The following is a 21,540-nucleotide window of genomic DNA, read 5'->3' as shown; positions in this document are numbered from 1 at the left end:
ATCCTATTGGATAAAAAAAAAATATATATATATGTACGGGTTTTCGGGAAACGAAATGAAAACTGTTTTTAAATATTGTTGAATATCCTTCCATCCTTAATCCTGATTGACTTAAAATTTTGGAATTGTGACTGAATTTTTACGAGTACTTTAATCGTATTAAAGCTATAAAAAATGTCAACATTTGAAAATGGTGAAAACTGTCCCTCTCTGTCTTCGTAATTTCTTCCAAAATTTTAATACCACCAATGCTACATATATAAAACGTTTTGAGCCATTTCAAAGAGTTTAATTAGTTCGAAAATATTAATCAAAATACAAACAAACATAGAAGCGTTGATTATGTACACCTATGTACTTAGAAACTTTCTGGACATGTTCTGCTAGTGAAAATAATGAAAAAAAAATTCATATAACACAGGTCTGGAAGCGCTTTGTTTACGAGTCACCCGTAATACAGCTCTTCTAATAAAAAGAAGCCCTACTTGTCCGTATAATGGTCTCAATTGTTATATATATTAACAACAACAAAGACAACAACAAGTGAGACCACTATACGGACAAGGCGTACTACGTTGATATAATTTTAACGTACATGATCAATTGTTATATATACAAAAAATTAATATGTGAAGTTTAATGTATTATTAGATAAATAATAACTTAGTGTGTTCCTGATGATGGAAAGTAATTTTTGAAAGCGCTTGGATGTGTTACATATATAATTGTTGGTAAACGGTTTATATATTTATTACCATTCTATAATATACTAACGGGCAATGTTAAACAAAATCACTCTGTATAAATATAATATAAATCTTCAGGACATTTCTATGAGATTTTTAATGTATTTTTTCTTTTTGGAATTCAGGGGTCTTGAAACGTTGATGTTCATGAAAACCCGACATGGAAATTTTTAACGAATTGATATGCTTTCCGTTTATTGCTACCTATAGGTGCTGTGTAGTAGCAGAAGAAATATAGCTGGGAAAGTAAAAATCGTTTAAATTATGATATTAAATAGTTTTTCCTCATCTTTAATATGAATTCTGTTGTCATTATTGAAAAATATAATATTTTTCAAAAGAAAAGTCCTTGTATAAATTTAATATTTGTATTCGTGGCGTAGGATTGGTGTAAATATATTCTGTAAATCCCGGAAATTAACTTGGGGAACAAAAATACAATAAAGTATTTTTAGATTTATAAGCTGCAGCTTAAATTAACTTCTAATAATTCAAAATTAATAATTATAATATATATAGTAATTAAAAAATAAAAATTGTAGTTAAGCGGTAAATTTTTATGTAATTGTTATCATTTTGTAATAAAAAATAATTGGTTCATTAATATCTTTATAACATGGTTTCAAAATGTTTAATATTATTATTTCTCGCTCGTTTCAGTGTGCTTATAATCGAACTGCACAACTGTTGTAATATAGCTGTAAGGTTATAAAAATATTCCCATTTTGCTATGTACTGCTGTAATTCAGGACACATTTTGAATTGGTAATATTTTAATAATATCTTTTTCTCCACCAATTACGAAAAACGTTTCGATTAATGTTATTTTTACGTCCTGTTTTATTAATTTTTGTATTTTTCTCAAAACGGGCATATTAAATTAAATGTAGAAATGAATTTTAAAACCTTTCATTCATTAATAAAATAATTGGGTTATGAATTATAAAACCAAAATATAATCTGTTAAAAGAATTAATAACATTAGGAAAGTTTTTCTGTTTCTGACACAAGTTGACGCTAGATTGAATATAATATTGGTGAATTATGGTTCTTTTGATAGTGTTCCTGCAATTTTCAGATACGAGCGTTTAGGTGGATGTTCGTTTACCACCCACCGGGTTGGTCTAGTGGTGAACGCGTCTTCCCAAATTAACTGATTTGGAAGCCGAGAGTTCCAGCGTTCAAGTCCTAGGTGGATGTTCGTGGCGATCGAATAAAGGAAACAAATTTTTACATTTTCTGAATAATGGATAAAATTGAAATACGAGTGGTTATAAAATAATTTGTTTTAAAATATTTAACCCGACGGACATAAAAAAAGTGTTAGATTTCACTTTAAACGATTCTTCCCCTTCGTTAACAAAGGTAAAAAAATGAGCTGAATTTAAAGGTGGTTGTTTATCTACAATGATTTTTGCGCTCCAAAATCCGCTCTGACCGTTGAAATAATCACAAAATTTTATTAAATGATTGCCGAATGAAGGTACGTGAGTTTTCCAATATCGCAAAAATCTACAAAGACCGTGTCCACTGTACTTTAAAACAAAAAGTTTTTGGTTATAAAAAAGCTTTCTGCCCGAAAAATAGCGCGTTTCATCAGAAACGAGTCGATCAGAAACGTATTCGATTGAAAATATCCCGATTTAACTAGGTTTCTTTGTCGGAATTTCGCCGACATTTTATAATTATAAATGAAACATGCTTTCACCATTAAACGCCAGAAACCCAATCAGTCCCAAGCTGTGGGTGGGAGTAAGTGAAAGTTTGGTATAGAAAGTTGAAAGGTTTCATTTACAGGGAAAGCCGTTTTTGTGTTTATTCTCGTTGTATGTTATTCATAGACTGCTTAAAAAAAGTCATGCCGTAATTGATAAAAACAGAACTGAAGATTTTATACAAAGCATTCGAAAAGTAGCTTTGCACTGAAATTATAGGAGTGTAGTGAGAAACTTTCTTTATTATTACTTTGTATAATTATTTCATTCAAACCGATATTTCACTAACTGGAATTATTTATAAAAGATGTTGAAAACGTTGTCCTCCAACATTAACGCACACGCTTCAATTTATTTTCAAACACAGTAACCAGATGATATCCTGGATTATCTCATATGCTGTTTGTTGGAGTAGTAGGAGTGTAGTGGGGACTAAGGGTGAGAGATCAGTCGCGGACTCGCTGCCGTGGACTGCAAAGGTATGTCAATCTTAAACAGATGTGTGTAGACGCAGTATTAAACTTATACTTATGTTATACTTTACGTTAAACCTTTATACTTTAAACTATGTCAAGCTCAAATAAACTGTGGAACTTAAACGAGTGAATCTTATTTCACCTGTATTTTTGAACTATAAACACTGTTGTTGCGGTTTTAGTTCATCAATCGTGTTTGGTCTGCTGCAATACACAGCTTATTTTGATGTCCTCCATAGAGAGAAATCTGGGGGAGTCAGATTGAGCGATCGTGCAGGCCACAAATTCCTCGAAATTATTTGTTTACCAAAATGATTTTGTAAAAAAAGTTATTAACCTATTAGCTGTATGCGCTGCGGAGCCATCTTGTTGGAACCAACCGCGATTTATTTCAAATTCTGTTAACTGACTGATGAAGTTAGATAAAAGAAAAATAACGATCACTATTAACTGTGTTTTCAAAAATTATTGGACTCGTAATGCGCGTTCTACTTACACTAATTTTTGCTTTATGTAAAGATTGTTCGTGTAAATTATGGGGGTTGTTTATCAACCAAAGTCGTGTATTTTGTGAATTCATTTACCCTTCCAGGTGAAACCACACTTCATCTGTATAAAACAAAATTTCGAAGATACTTACAGAAATTTGGTCAGTAAAAAAATTGTCAGTAAAATGTTTAAGCCATTGAGAATAGATCTATAGGTTTCAGTTCTTTTGCACACATTACTTTGTAGATGAAAAAATTCAGTTCTTTTCTTACAGCTATATGTGCGGTGGCAAGTCCGATATCTTACTGCTGCGCTAACTTACGCATTGACTACTATGGGCCTTCGGCCATACTATCCGAAAAATCAAGTAGCTTCTGTTCATTTTGTTTAGGTGGTCTTCCACTTCGATCAGCATTTTCTACAGAGCCTGTTGCCCGAAAACTTCAATAAAAGTTTGCACTGCATTGAAATTTCTACATTTTCAAACACTGTCAAAAGATATTAGTTTTCTGGTTACTAAAGTTCTGATTATGTATTTATCGATTGTTATATAAAAGATAACTTTGTTCTCTTAACGTATCATCATTTTTAAAAAAGATTACGAATTTAATAATGAAGAAAAAAGCAATAAACAAGCATATTAAGTACTAATTTATTATTCATCTATTATTCCGTTTCTTTTTTTTCTAATATAGCAACAATATTTTATTATATATAGATTTTGTGTGTGTGTGTGTGTGTGTGTGTGTGTGTGTGTGTGTGTGTGTGTGTGTGTGTGTGTGTGTGTTACAAAGTATAAAAATATAAAATATTATGTTAAAACATACTTAAAAAACTAAAATATAAAAAGGTTTATCTTCCCAGTACTCGGTAACTGATATACAATTCTGTTTTCTACTGCTATATTGATAATTTAAAATAAGCAACTGAATTTAGGACAGTGTTAAACAAAAAAGATAAATAATTACATTTTCCATTTTGTACATCAGCTAAAAAAGGCAAAAATAAATTAAGATTGTGTAAATACTGAAAACCAGTATTACCAATAACGACTAGTGATAGTAAATCAATACACCCCTACCATATAAAACGTGGTATACGGTAATAAAATTAACAGCGCCGTAAATTACATTGAAGATAATAATGGGTTAAATAAGGAATTAAATTTAATAAAATATAATAATAATAACCGAAATTTATAACCAATAATTGTTATAATATAAAAGACATTAAGAAATTAATTAAAAATTACAAATTAAACAAAATAAAATATGTAAATTTACGAATTTAAATTTGACTATTTTTACATTCCATTAAATGATAATAATAATAATACAGGTATTTAATTTTTTTTCAAATGAACTAATTATAAGCTACCTTTAAAATAAACAAATAAAATGTTACAATACATGTAACTGTAGTATTTATAACAAAGGAGGAGTTTGTAAAGAATAAAACGCTTTCAGGAACATCTACAGAAATACAAATACAGAGCGTTCGGAAAGTCACTGTGCAGTATAGTTTAAAATTATGTGGTGCATCCTGTTCTTTTGTCGTTAGGTTGGTTGACCTGTGGTTCGTTGGACGTTGCTCAGTAATAAACCGAGACATCACTTATTGAGTTGCGATTGAACGCGCTTCTTTTCGTGTTTTTCCTTTATCGTTATCAATAGTTGCGAGAAACGTAACGGTACTTTCGGAAGAGGAACGCATTTTTCTCGTTGAACACGTCTTTCGTGAAGGTGACAAGTATACTGATTTAGTAAATCACAGATTTGAAAAATTCCCAAATATTCCTGTACCTTACTGCAATACAGTTTGAACTTTTATCAAAAATTTTTTGGTAAAAGGCTCTGTTGAAGATATTGATCGAAGAGGAAGACCACTTAAACTAACCGAACAGAAGCTGTTTGCTGTGCTATTTCGGATGCTGTGGCCGAAAGTCCATCAAATTCAATGTGTAAGTTGATATAGCAGAGATATCAGACTTGCTACTGCCCATAAAGCTGTAAGAAAAGAACTGAAACATTTTCACAACAATGTAATAATATGTGTTCAAGAACTGAAACCTAGAGGCCATGCCGAAAGACTAAATTATTGTCTATAGTTTAAAAAAATTTCGTAAGTGTCCTCGAAATTATTATCGTTATTTTTACACATGAAACGTGTTTTCGTGTGGAGGATATATTAATTCACAATTTACACGACTGTAATTGACGACAACTAACCCGTATGAATTGCACAATTCATTTTGTACGAAACGGTAATTGGAGTCTGGATCGATGTGAGTAGAATGTGCACTGTACTTTTTTACGAAATGTCTTAGGTGAACGAATCATTTCGATGGGTTTGCCTGCAAGATTGCCCCATATGATTCCTCCCAGATTACTTGTTATGGTGGGGCGGGGTAGCGAAATACGCATTGCATTGCAACAGAAACACGATTGACCAACTAAAAATCGCAATAACGGCATAAGTATGAGACAATCCAGTATATCAGCTGGTTAAGTGTTTGAAAGCAAATTGAAACGAGTGAAATATTGTATCGATGTTGGAGGAGGTCATCTTCAGCACCTTTTATAAACTATTTCAGTTATTGTAATATCCGTTTATGTGAACTATTGAAATAAAAGTACAAATTGATAATTAAGAAAATTTCATCATTATACTTTTGTAATTTCAGTGCACAGCAACTTTCCGAACGCTCCATATAATAAACTCTTACGTAATTACCTTAATCATGTTATTGATAATAAATATACATTATCAAATATTAGTAACGTGAAAATATTGTATTTCATAAATAATATGAATACATACATTTAAGTCCTTTACTCTTAAGGAAATATTAACACCAACGAAAAAAATATTATTAAAGAATCAGTAAAGTTTGATAATGATTTTTTCAACTGGTATTAAAGAAATAGTATATATATATATATATATATATATATATATATATATATATATATAATTTAAATTATGATATTGACAAAAATAGTTATATTATTTATCAAAGATTGTAGTAACAGATAATTTCTGATTCTCTGTAATTGTAGTAGCGTATAATCAAAAATAATGAACAACATTTGATCATTAAAAATCAGTGACAGATTGTAAACGTACCTCCCTCTGTATTTTAATTTGTAAAATATATTTTTAACGCGATATTTTTGTATTTTAATATGTTTTAATGGATCATAAATTTCTATGAAAGCGCTTACTAATAAAAAAGGTAAAAAGCAGTAAGTAATTAAATGATAAAAAATTTTATTGTTTTTACAAGAAAAAGTTCGCCCTAATTTCTGATTCGTATTCCTGAAGTTCTTAGAACTTAAATTAAGGAGTAAGTTTATTAATCTCATGTAGTTATTGACATGGAAAAATGAAATAAAACAGGTCTCAGAAAACTATATATCTAGTAATTCTTAGAAAAAAACTATTGTAAAATTCATAAAATTGTTATCGTAAACGAAATTTTTTAAGTATGACGTACAATAACTTCGTCAAATTATTAATACACAAATAAAATTTTGCAACAAAGTTTGTAGACAATTTAATTTTGATAAAATTTAGAAAATCGGAATATGAATTATTTATCAATCTTGGTTTCCAAATAATTTTCTTTTATTTTGGCGCAAAAATACCTTGAATATAAAAAATGCCGTCGGTTTAACAACCCATTATTAAGAAATGTTAATTACAAACTTCGAAGTGTCTTCTAAACGTTTATGTAATTAAGAGTAATCTTCCACTTATCTAAAAAAAAAAATTACAACGGGATACCAGAGGAATATTCTCTAGAAAATAAAAAATTATTATAAATAAATAATTAGAGTTCAAAAATTAAAATATTTGGGAGAAATCATACCGGAATATAATTGAAAAAAAAAGCTGACAACACAGTTGTAAGACACGGCTTTAGCCACGTGATGGGAAAGTCCTACAATTATGGGTTGTTACTAATACACGGCTTATACACACATACGCACAAAATTTAATTTATCATTTTATTCCAATACAATATTTTTTAGTTTATGTAATTCAATGATTCTAACTAACGCGGTGCGTATACCGTATGTAATGCATGCGGATGTGGCGGTACTAGCGGCGACGGTCGGCACTAACTAAAGCAATATAATTTCACAACTTGCATACAAAAAATTTTGCTTGTACGGTCGGCAACTGGTGTAGCCGCAAGGCTAAACGCTCCAAGTATTGAGTCAACCAGGCGATTGAGTTCGAGACCCAGCCGGACCGAGTTACTTTTTACACTTAAAATTTAATTAATTTATTTAATTCTACCGTTTACTGTGACGTCACAACATAGCAGACGATTACAACAGCATTTGTTGGGGATGGGATGCGATTTTGCAAAAACGTTTTTTTTTTTGTTGCAGATATTGTTATTTCTTAATCTTTAACAAATGTGTTTAAGAAAAATAAGACCTTAATTAGGCGAAATCTCAAGATACTGAGGGAGACCTTGTTATACGGCCTCACTCCCTTGAACCTTTAAGTTGAAAATTTAATGGCATCAATGCCCCATGTTTAGAAGCAATCTGACCAAGTTTGATCAAAATCGGTCCAATAGTTCTGGAGGTATCAGGTGATTTACAGGCTGATATTGAACACACACAAAAAACATAGCATGAAAAAATTTTAAGAAATTTGACTTAATGAAAATAATGCAGATCGAAACGTGGCAGAAAAATACTGTATCATAATTGTAAAACTAAACAGAAATCATTTCAATAATTGAAAATATGCAGAAACATAATAAAAAAAGGAAAAATTTCAGAAAATTATAATTTTATTAGCACTATTCAGTTTCATTCAATTTTTTATGTCGAAAACCATCCAATATTACTCCTTAATTTAGATTCAAAGAATTTCAGTTTGGTTTCATTTTACCATTGAGGCAGAAATCAGGGCAACATGTTTCGCAAGCTGTAATTTGAAAAAGTTTCTCGACTAATATTTATATGAACCTCTTCATTTTCACTTCTAGAACAGTTTTTTGAAATTATTTCTGTATACATGTATTTACTGTGTGCGTGCACGTGTATTAGAATTAATGGCTCAGACATTAACTGCACACATTAACACAATAACTAATAATTTGCAATACTACTAAAAATTAAGTAGCAAGGTCAATTGATATTATTTACTTTATCATAGTATGTAATTTTAAAATGTACCTGTTTTCCGTTTTTGCAACCTCGATTACTTATAACTCGAAAACGAAGGCATTTATCGATAAAAGGTTTTTTCCATTGTTTTTCTCATAAAAGTTAACATTAAAATCATACATCATGTCCACCTTCCTATTAAAAAAAAGTTGTTTAAATATGAGGTATCTAAGATGGCGGCAAAAGTTTCAAGCAACACAAAGTAAGTAGTAATTTTGTAAAGGATATACCTCATTTGTTTCTACCTTCTAGTATCGCTCAGTTATAAAATATAAAGCCGTTTCCATACTTTAATATCACCCTAAATATATATTTAAACTAAATATAAATTTAAAGTTAAATATTTTACTCATATATATATATATATATATATATATATATATATATATAGTTTGAGTAAAATACGTATTTACATTGAAGTCGTCGTGGTTCTTATGGCGGGAAAATAATGAACTTTTAAACTTAAAAGACATCTTTTTAACATCTTGTGGAATTTTATTAAAATAACTTTTTTCAAAAAAAACCTTCACCATTTGTAGAATGAGTTTTTTCATCTGATAGGAGTGAAAAAAATCATTCATAATTTTTGTGCTTTACAAGTAAAACGGTTTATTTAATTTTATTTACTTATTTTTTTTTAAAATGAATTAAAAATTTAAGTAAATTTTTTTTCAATCAGTTTTTCCAGTATGCAGCGAGATCTGGGTGTGTGTATATAATAGACAAATGTAATTATTGCTATCGACTTGCCAGTCCTGCAGCTGCAAATGTAAGTGTAAATTTACCGGTTAACATGTAGTCGCGAAACAGACTCAGGTCGGAGACATGTTAAAATTATTTAATTAGTTAATTTTCGAAGCCGTAAAAACCTTAATTTTTAAAATCCAATTTCGATTTTTAAAGTCACAACAGGTGTAAGAGCGAAATTAGTTAAATTAGCAATTAATAATAAATAGATATCTGGCATAAAAACAGAACTAATTTTCACTCTGTTCGTGTTCGCCGAAAAAATGTTACATCCAACGTAATCGAAATGTACATTACTACCTAAGTTAAAAACGAAAAACAGGTTATTTAGGAGCTGTAATAGTAATTTTAATGTTTAACTTACTATCTGTATGTTATTGACTCTAAGGTTCTTCTAGAAACACGTATCCGTACACATTGTGTGAAATTTAATTTTGTACAGTAATACAGTGATTTTTGATTTTTTGTTATTATTATTATGAACACAGACGTATATTTTGTACTGTCTCATTATATTATTTTTCTCTCAAAAACTGGTTAACAAAGCGGAAAACGCTGTTACTCAGCAAAAATTAGGGCATAAATAGTAACAAAAAAAAAAAATACAATTTTGAAAATCATTACACAATAAAAAAGAATTATTACTGACCAAATAATGCTATGTAATGACTATAAATTAATAACACGTTTTGAAATTGAGTTCGTTTAAATTTACGTGACTTAAGTCAAACAATTACCCAAGTGTTATACAAAATATAAGCCATGCTTAGTATGATGACGTAATACTGCTGTAATATACTCATTACGACAGACTACATTAAAGGCTGTTAATATAATACATGTTATTAGTGAATAAATTACGAAGTAACTCGGATTATTAAACTAAGCACACAAGAAAGTTAGCGAGTTAATTCGCGCTAATAAAGCAAGTGGTTAGGAATAATTATCCGAAATTTCCTTATATAATTATTCGGTGTACGGGGTAATTGGTAATTAGTGTATTAGTGGAAGTTTTCCCATTTGTATAACGTGTAATATATATAAAAGCAAAATTTGATAAAAATATTGAAAAACACTATTTGTTTGAACTTTGACATGTAACTTCATTAAATTGCTTGTAAACAAAATATACAGTTTTATAACAGAACTTTTTGGGAATTTAATTCTGAAAAAAATTATATAAGTAATGTTATCTTATATAAATAACTTTATTTTCCTTGTATTTTATGAAAATAAACGCTCATAAATCATAGTAATGAGGATATCGAGGAAATACGATGCAACAAAGATTACTATTGAGGAGAAACGATTACATCAGGTTAGTAGTTTTAAATTCCTTGGAAGCACAATAAAGTTTGTTGGAAGTAGAACTGAGGTAATTAAAACCAGAATTGAGAATGGTAAAATGGCGTTCAGCAAGGAGAAAATTTGTCAACAAAAAGTATATCTATTAATCCGAGAAACAAATATGCAAGTGTTTGAGGTATAGTATTACATAAAGCAGAAACATGGGGTATAAAGAAAAGAGAAATTCGTATCTGGAAAGTTTTGCAATGTAGCTTTGATGAAAAATTCTAGGTATCAACTGGCGAGAGAAAGAGAGAGAGAGATCGAGAGAGAGAAACTAATGATCAGGTCTTGACAGTATAAATGAGAGGAGTTTGATTAAGACAGTACAAAAGATAAAATGTAATTGGATAGACTACATCCTAAGACATGACTATTTAAAAAGTAATAATTGAAGGAAAGATTGCGGATGTGAAAGGAAGAGGAAGAAGAATGTTGGATGATTTGAAAGGAAGACAAGGGTAACATAATTTAAAAGAAAAAGCTCTCAGGACAGACGACTATCATGGATAATGCTGTTTCTTGATACCGGTCAATGGATGTGATCTTAAAATAAAGAAGAGTTTAATAAATTTAACTTTTATTTAAAACAATACAGACCGAAACATAGGGAAAAATATAATATTATAATTAAAAAAAAAAAAAAAAAAAAAAAAACAAGAATGATTATAATATTGGAAAATATTTAAAAACAAAATAAATCATTATAAATAAATAAATAGGAAAATTAAATAAGATTTTATAGCAACTTATAAAAATTTATACATACACGCCCGCACACAAATACACACACATACAGGGTCTCACGAAGAAACTGAAAGAAAGAATTCAGGATTTATTTATTCACACATAGTGATCTGCCATTAGGGTAGGTCCTGTCACGGTTGCTGCTCTTCAACTTTTTATATATCCTTTGCTAACCTCTTTTTTTCCGCATATTTTCCATTTTCCATATCCCATCCATCATTTGAAATCTCTTCCTTTCTTTCCGTTCACCAAGCCTCCTATCGGATTCACTAATAAATACCTTGCTCTCAAACAATGGCCTAGCCACTTCTTTTCTCTATATTTAGTCATATTTAACTTTTTTTTTTTGTTTTCTACGATTCTTGTTAATAGTTCTTCATTGTTACATGGTCTTGCCATCTGACATTTATCATTTTGTACCACAAGCACATTTCAAAAGTATCAATTCGTCTTCCTCATCGACCCTTCTGCTTCATAAAGCATTATTACACTCCAAATAAAACATTTCATTAATCTCTTTCTTAACGATAAATTTAATTTTCCTCACATCAGTTTACCCTTTTCATATTTCTTGATATTCTTGTTATAATTTCTACTGTGAAAGTCAGGTCATCAGTTATAAAGCTCTCCAAGTGCTGATATTTCTTCACCTGCTCTAAAATTTTATTTCCTCTCTTAATCTCAATCCTTTCCTATTTTTCCATCTAATACCATACATTTCGTCTTTCTTTTTATTGATCCTTATACCCTGACTTTCATAAGCTTCATTTAAGTCGAGCATTTCATGTAGTATAATTGGGCTCTCCGCCAGTACCGCAGTGTCATCAGCAAAACGTATACATTCTACTTTCTTCTTTCCCCGATATTTATTCCTCAGTTTCCATTCAGACAGCGTTTAATTATTTCTTCAAATATATACTAAACAGTGTTGGTGACGTGCAGCATCCCCGCATCACTCCTCCACCAATCCCTATTCTTCTCGTTTTGAGTCAAATTCTTCCTGTCCTTTTATTTAAAACCCTTAGTAGTATCCTTAGTAGTACCCCCTTCCCTCCCTTAGTAGTACCCTTAGTAATATGCAGCTACATATGCATACTATATGCATACATATGCAGGTGCATATGTTCTAGGTTCTTCACACTTTTTGTATTTCTTTTCTCTTTTTAGTGCCATTATTATATCCTCTCTTCTTTTCTTTCCCAATTAATGCTTCTATTCTTTTGTAACACTGTTCTACGTCCTCATGTGTGTGGTTATTGCTTGGCATGTACACTTGAATTATTACAATATCCTTATATGCTCCCTGTATTCTCATCATCATCATCTTTTTTCATCAACATACTCAACTTTTAATAATTGTTCTACCATTTTCTTATTTATCAGTATACCTACTTTGTTACTACCACATCTTTTCGCCTCTTCTTCTTCTTTGATCTCTTAACGGACGTATGGACGGGGCTGGGCACGGAACCAGTTGTTGTGGGTGCTGCTGGAAAACGAGCATTTTGTACGATATTTTTCCATTGTTTCCGGACGGTAGCTGAGAATTTTGCATCAAATACATTTAGCCTCTGGTGTTTTAGGTAATTCTCAATTTGCTTGACCCATGATTTCTTTGGTGCGTTTTGTTGGATGTTCCACTGTGCAGGTCGTTGTGTCCATAGGAAACGGTATGGAAGTCATGCATTCGGTATGCGTGCCCAAACAGCAGCTACCTCGCGTTTGTATTTCGAGTTCAATTGTAGGTTGTTCATTACGTTTTAGCCCGATTGTGTGATTTCACATACGATCACACAGTGGTACACCTAGAATTCGCTGTAGGCATTGCATTTGCAACACTTCTAATTTTTTTTTTTTTGCTCAATAACAATTATAATTACAATTAGCTCTCCTGCGGAGCCATATGTAAGTTTCCTGACAAAAGCACGTGATAAGAAGGTCCTTAAGGAACCCCCAAAATAAATAAAACACAATAAACAGTTGCAAGCAAACTTAAAGTCAAATATGAAATTTCAAGCTCATCATAAATCACAAACCAACAATTTCAGCACCACATAGTCCACAAATCAAACATTAATAACAAATAAAAAGAAAAAGTAAGAGAAGTAACAAGAAATTAAATACGACACCACTAAACTTGACGGTGTTACGATTCCAAACTGTTACGCAGACCCTAAGTCGAGTACATGGGTTCGTTTCAACCGTCGGACGTCTCTGCTTTTATCGAGTAGATTAATTGCAAAGTTGTTTTACAAAATTCTCAAACACTTCTAATTTGTTTAGGTCTTCTTTCAGTAGGGTTTATAGTTCTGAACCATATGGTAATATGAGTGCCCGGAACAGTCAGATCTTTGTCATCACGGTTACATTTTGTTTTCTCAATAGGCATCAGTCCAATGATTGGAAGGCAACACTTACCTGGCCAATCCTACTGCGGTGGACTTCCTCGGATGATAAAATTTTCTTTTCTTGTATTGATGACCAAGAAAATAAATAATATTTGAAATACCTTTTTGCCTCTGAAAAGTAAAACTTGAAATCCCCGTTTGATGTCCTCCATTTCCTTTCCATCCCACTTCATTCATACCGGAAGGACATGTTCTAAAAGTAAAATTAGAGACAGTATTTAACAGAAATATTGGTCCGGAAAAGCTCTTTATCGAGTACTGGTATATTATAATTTTAAATCAAACCAGATACACAATATTATTCTACTACGTCTCGGTTTGTTTTTTTTTTTTTCAATAAAAGTCAAATTTCTTTAACTCTTCTTCATGTTCTGTTTACACTAAAAATAAATTTAAATTTGAGAGAATTTTGTAAGATTTACATTTTTTTTTACGAGAAGATTTTTTCATTTTAAATTCTCTGCACATTTTGTTTCAAACTTCAGTTTGTTTACTATTGTAAGTCAGAACTAAACATTGTGTTTTGTGACACCAATATTTTTTTTTTTTACAATAATTTTCTCAAAAATGATTAGGATACCTGTCTGGGATCTGATTTATTTTTCAGGTCAAATCTATTTGAAATTTACTCCTTAATTTAAATTCTTTAAATTTCAATACTGCGCTTCTTTGCACCCTCAGGATAGAATTCAAGGCAACGTTTTTCTTTAAAGTAAGTAGGGCAGTAACTAACTATAGGGTAAGCTATAACTCAAAAAAGAAGCATTTCCGTACCTATATTTACAAAGCTATATATTTTTTAAATTTCTAAATCATATCTTGAAATTCTTTCCGTTTTTCGTGAGGTATTTATTTATTTGTACAGTAACAACAGGTGTATGCCCATATATAGTTACTGATGGACGATAATGAATTTTGTAACGTGTGAAAAACCATGATGAACAGGATTCGAATCCGGGACCTGTGGATGAAAGGCCGAGACGCTACCACTCCGCCACGAAGATTTAATTTAATATAAAAGTTAATTGTTTCCAGCAACTTTAAAATAAAAACACCAAGAAATTATTTTTTTTATTGTGTCATCCACTCGTCTGTTTTTCTAAAGGAAGGTTTATAAAAAAAATTGAAATACTTTTTCATAGAATGTTTTACTTTTTATTTGTAAAAAAAAAATTTCACTCTTAAGGAATTAAAAAAATACTATGGGAATTAAACAGTTATACTTATTTCTGTTTTATTGTTTTAAAAACTGTTAAAAAGAAAGCCGCAATTCTATCCATAATTCTTGGAGATAAATTCAGTACTGAATTCTATCATCACTCGCATTTTGATCCCAAAGTATTTGAAAACTGTAAAAGCGTTCCTTAATTCAGCTTAACACTTTAAAGGTAGGCTTACGGGAAAACCCAAATTATGTTTTCTAATAGTTTTGGAATTAGAAACTGTATTGGAGTTTAAAATTTTAAATTACAACAGGTTCAGAAGGTCCAGGACGTGGTTCCTTCAATACCTAACTGCACAAAATAGGCAAGAGAGAAGAACCAATTTGCAACTACTGCAACGAGATAGATGATGCTGAGCACACCTTTTTTGAGTGCAATAGGTGGGACACACTTAGACATAGGAAGGCACTCACAGGTATAACTCCAGAGACAACAATAGAAACAATTAACTGGAAACAATTAACTTTTATATTAAATTAAATCTTCGTGGCGGAGTGGTAGCGTCTCGGCCTTTCATCCACAGGTCCCGGATTCGAATCCTGTTCATCATGGTTTTTCACACGTTACAAAATTCATTATCGTCCATCAGTAACTATATATGGGCATAAACCTGTTGTTACTGTACAAATAAATAAATACCTCACGAAAAACGGAAAGAATTTCAAGATATGATTTAAAAAAAAAAAAAAAAAAAAAAGCCTTACTGGTGCGGTCCAGCATGCTGCGGTGTGTTGGCACTGATGAGCCACCAAGGACTCCACGGGTAACAGTCAGGTAACAGCACACTGAATACTGAAGGGACCCGGCGCCGCGTCGCGGCGAACTGGGTCTGGCGTGGTGTCCAAAAGAGCAATATTAATAAAGAACTCTCAAAAAGAGCTAACCGGTAGGCCGACCTGGCCTACCGGTATATAGCCGGTAGGTGGGGAGGCCTATTTGAGTTTAAAGACACTCCCCTGGGCGGCGTAATACCAACAAGTCGGTCCGGCCCAGGGGAGCTGAGAGAAAAAAAAAGGTTCAGAAGATCTTTAATAATTCAGGAATACAGTCTTTTTTTGTTTATTTTCTTTCGGTCGTAAACTCGAAGCTTGATTATGAATTGAAATTAAACAATCACAACGTGTGAAAAATAAATAACCTCGTTGGTTTTTAATAGGAAAGGTTGAAATGGTACCACTCATTCGGTTTTCAACCAAGGTTGAAATGGTGCCAGGATATTCAGCTTTAATCCCATTAAATCCTCAGAATGTTTTTAATAGAAAATTCTTAAATTATTATAAATTTTATAAAAATAAAATGAAATATAATTGTTTTGAAAAAAATTTTTCTCACTTAGAGAACGAACAAGAAAAAATTTCTTTCTTAAATATTATTTAACAAAAGTGGATATCTATGAGATATTTAGTTTTCAGATCTTCCGATGTTTTATCTTTTTTCAACACCTTTTAGTTTATCCTCTTTGGGATTGTAAATCAAAGTAATTGTTGCTTAACTTTATATATGTACAAAGCTGCATCGGACTTAACTATACATATGTATTTAAATAAATAAATTTATAGCACACAGACTATGAATAAAGAAAAGAGTTTGTCTCATTTGAAAATCTATTTTTTATTTTATTTCAGTTCAGGAAAATTGCTGGTGGTTTAAAATCAATATGTAATTTAATAAATAGTTCCTTAAAATCAGGGTTGGCAACACTTTTTTTTCTTACGTTGAATTCAGAAGAAAGAATAAATTATATTATTTCTAATTCAATCTTACAAATCCCTTTTGAGATGATTGTAGGAAATATAATATTGAATATAAAATTTTACCCACGTTTGGGTTTGGAGATAACGATGTTAAATAAGGATTTTAACAGATTCCCTAGCGTAACTTAGTTTTTTAAATATGTAAATTTATTTCTCACTTCCTTTTTTTTATAAAAAAAAAAAAGGTTAGAAATATGAAATTAAATTTAATTTTCCTGTTTATAACGTTTTTAGTCCTTGGTATATTAATCTAATAAGTCGTTCTACTTTTATTTCTTAAACTTTTTTTTTATAAATCTTTGCAATTCTTTTTCAAGAGAAACTGTAAAATTTTCGTAATCTCATATTTAAAAAAAAATACAAATACCACAAAAATATTTTTTTAGTATTGTTTGATTTAATGCAATTGTTATTTATAAATTATATATATATATATATATATATATATATATATATATATATATATAAAATTATAATATTTAATGTCATATAATTTGTTGAATAATGTCAGAAATGTCGTTATTGCATACTTGCAGACCCCGGCAATGCTTCCCCATTCCTAGATGTGAGTATATATAGATTAAATGAACACAAGTTTGATAAAACTTTTTTTTTTTAACCTCCGAGTCCACAGTTAAGCATTACTTCAGAGGATGAGATGAATGATTTGTAGCGTGTGTGAAAATGCCATGCCTGACCGGGATTCGAACCCGGGACATAATAGTTCATAATTTAGTTAAATTCATATTTTTATAAACACACCGTCTAACTAGAACAAATATAAAACTTAAACAAAATGAACCTTACGGAACTTCACGAAGTTTAATCTTTCCATTTCCCCCTTTACCCCATTTTTCCCTTCTCCCCTTTTTACCTTCTTTACTTTTTCCTTTTCCGATTTTTCCCCGCGCGTATATCGGTCCAGTAGTTTTTTAGTATGTAGCGGAGACATTCGTGAACACTGAGATGGAATCGTAAAATATTTATTGTAGCATGTGTTGCTTTTACGTCTAACAGATTGTTCTGTTTAAAAAAAAAACATGTTTTACTTGTCACAGGTGTGACATCTTAGGTATATAAATACAAATAGGTATATAGACCTATACATTGGTATAGTAGGTATACAAAAACACATGCGTATTCAAATGCGACTTTGTGTCAAAATTTCAAAGCAATCGGTGTAGAACTTTCGGAGATTTAAGATTTTGAACAAACGAACAATGAACATTTACATTTTTATTTATATAGATAATATAAACATCATAAGCATTTAAGGGAATTTCTTCTTTTTTTAACCTCCGGGACCACCGGTATTGCTTCAGAGGATTAGATAAATGGCAATTTCTGTAGCATGTGAAAATGGCATGTCTGACCGGGATTCGAACCCGGGACCTCCGGATGAAAGGCCGAGACACTACCACTCGCGCCACGGAAGCCGGCTAGTTTTACGTTTTAAAGTTTCATTACATCACATGATCATTATTTGGTGGCCGATTACTTCAGTATTCACATGCTATTTTAAATATATAACCTTATATGACGTTGGTTCCTTTTTAGTATCTAATACATTTAAAAGTTACACATTTTAATCATTTTAAATTTGCATATTTAAAAAAAAAATGTAGGGGAGGCAAATAGTTTTACTGAATCATCTCTATTGGAGTTCTACATACCCTAAATTAATATAATTTATTTATCTTTTGATTTGACTGTTTTATGGGTTCTTTTTTTCAATTAGTTGAGTTAGTTTTTTGCCATTTTCGGGTCTTAATCTTGATTTACAAAATTGATTTTTAAAATTTTTTCTTTTTAGTATGCCTTACATTAGTGCGTTTGAATCAGCTTGATAGCTTATACCATTATCACCTAATAATTATTACAACATCTTAATTTTGGCGGCCATTTTCAGGTGAAACTGACTGTCATTTATGTATTTTTGTAATCCTCTAACGATACTTAATCCGAATCCTAAATAAAAATCCTAGACAAACTGTGCATACACATACGCGCGCGCGTGTAAATATAAATATTGAATTCTATAACGAAATGTTCGGTCGTTGATAAAACTACATTAAATATAATATAAAAAATTGTTTATTAATTTCCTATCTTACATAAGAATAATAATAATATAGACGTTCAGTTACAAAGAATATCTGAATTTATTAGAATAAACTTTTTTTTAACGTATTTCATTTATAATATACGTATATTTAATATATCACAGTGAATAATGTAATAAAGTTTCAGGATATATTCTACTGGTGAAAATAAAGAAGTTCACATGAATGACTAAAAATTTCGTCTTGATTTCTGTGTCTTCGATAAAATTACGTCAAACTGTAATTCTTTAGACTGAAATTAAGAAGTAAATTTAGTCGTTCTATATGAAATCCGACTTTAAAAATTGTAAAAGATAGGTAATAGAACTAGCAGTTTACTGTAGTTTTAATTATTTTTGATAAATCTGAGGCAAAACAAAAACAAACTATTGGGTTTAAAAAGGACACTGTTTTATATTTTACGTAAAATAAGTTTTTTTAATGGATAATAAACCGATAAAAATTTTAAAGAAAACTTATCTGAATAAATTTGTATAAATAAAGTTACAGAAACTAAAGTATAAAAGTAATTATTTCGAAGGTTATTAAAAACAAAACATATCAAAATGTGGCAGATTTTTAATTAGGTATTAAATAAAACAAAAATTTTCAATATTACAAAACAAAAGAATTAAACATTTTAGAAAAATAACTACTTTATTTTTTCCTGTTTAGCCTCCGGTAATTACCTTTCAGATAATACTTCAGAGGATGATATGTATGAGTGTAAATGAAGTGTAAAAATCTTGTAAAGTCTCAATTTGACCATTCCCGAAATGTGTGGTTAATTTTGAAACCCAACCACCAAACAACACCGGTATCCACGATCTAGAATTCAAATCCGTGTAAAAATAACTGCTATTACTAGGACTTGAACACTGTAATTCTCGACTTTCAAATCAGCTGATTTGGGAAGACGCGTTCACCACTAGACCAACCCGGTGGATTAGAAAAATAACTACAACTAAAACAAAAAATAAACATACAAAAATTAGGTAAATGACCGAAATTTTCCGTCCGTCACATTAGATGCAGCACTCTGCCCGACGAACAATGCTTTTAATTGATTTTCATATTTCAAAAGGGTTGTTTGGTATTATTGTACCTTACTGGGAATTCTAATAGCTGTTTATATTTTTATTTTTCTAAAATACCCCAATCTTTGTCTTTTACCCCAGACTTCTAAAAATCCAGTTCTGGGATCATTTTTTTTTCAGTTTTTCAGGCTAGTTTCATATAAAACCAGTAAATTAAATGGGTGTTTTGTGTTTTTTTGAGAACACATAAGAATACACAATGACTGTCACTGTTAGTGAATGTCGCTTTAATAATCTACGAAATACATTTATTTAATGATGAATACGAATTTTATCTATAGTGGTGTTGTTTTCATATTTTGGTACTGATGACTTTGTTTTTATTCTTTTTCTTGCTGTGATTTGTGATTTATTATAAATATAATAGTATGTTAGGTATTGAACTTTACTTGGACTACCTATAAAAGGTGGTTTTTTTTATATGAAGTGTTGAACCTTTCGTCGCGGACATCTCTTTACGTGATTTTTTTTTGTTTAACCTCGGGGTCCACCGTTAATTATTTTTTCAGAGGATGAGATGAATGATTTGCAGCGTGTGTGAAAATGCCATGCCTGACCGGGATTCGAACCCGGGCCTCCGGATTAAAGGCCGAAACGTTACCACTCCCGCCATGGAGGCCGGTCTCTTTACGTAGTTATCATCTCAAATTTACTTATGGTCACCTATAAGGTACCGATTGTAAATACTAACAGACAGAAAAAAAAAAAAATATTTCAGGAAATATTGTTTCAAACTAAAATAACTTTGAGCTGGTTTTTCATCTTTCTTTTTAAATTAAATAGCATAACAAATTTTTTTTAACCGTAAATTTAGATGGTAGTTTTTTGTTAGTTAAAATATAGTAGAGGCATATTTATTTTATTTTAATTTTTAATATTTTAATTTATTTAATATTAATATTAAGTGTTTGATAAAAAAGATACTTATTGTAGTAATTTCTATTTTTTTTTTCAGATACTTGAATGAATTAATCTACATTTGCAGTAAATGATAAACAAAATGACGTGAAGTATGTACGTATGATTATAAGAAATCATGTTGCCGTATTTTTAGGTAATTATAGTGTATGAAAAACAGACTAAAGACTGTGAAATACTTCATTGTTTATATATATTTATATGAAATGAAGTGTTCATGTCAAATCTGTATTAATTTTTTTACATTAATAAACCAGCCATTAGTTGTTATTTTCTCACTAATTATTCTGTGTTCTGTAATAAGTGTTTGTAATTTTATTAACATTTACTAACTTTGTATAAAAATGAATGTTAAAATGTAATAGAATTATTTTTGTCTTATTATAAATAATTTATAGTTTTCTCAACGTTTTTGTTGTTATTTTTTTATTTATTATTTTGTTTGTTATAGTTGTTCTGGTTTTTCTTCTTGCATTTTCTTTTATTATAACAAGAGTTTGCACTCTTGTATAATTTAATTAACGTTAATTTGTATAAATGTATAATATTACATGAAATTTTATAATACTTCTGTAATGT

The 21,540-nt window shown here is 30.3% G+C and overlaps 1 protein-coding gene across 1 annotated transcript in view; it reads left to right on the top strand.

The window, feature by feature from the left end:
- Positions 1-21,212, top strand: part of LOC142330670 (uncharacterized) — an 80,230-nt gene extending 59,018 nt beyond the window's left edge. Inside the window, exon 3 of the mRNA XM_075376115.1 lies at positions 20,999-21,212. The gene's annotated coding sequence lies outside the window, so the exon portion shown is untranslated. The remainder of the gene's footprint in view (positions 1-20,998) is intronic.
- Positions 21,213-21,540: the final 328 nt, after the last annotated feature.

The sequence above is a fragment of the Lycorma delicatula genome, chromosome 9 (genome assembly GCF_047948215.1).
Source record: "Lycorma delicatula isolate Av1 chromosome 9, ASM4794821v1, whole genome shotgun sequence".
Lineage (NCBI taxonomy): Eukaryota > Metazoa > Arthropoda > Insecta > Hemiptera > Fulgoridae > Lycorma > Lycorma delicatula.
The sequence above is the reverse complement of the archived record's forward strand: the minus strand, read 5'-3'. Positions and strand labels throughout refer to the sequence as shown.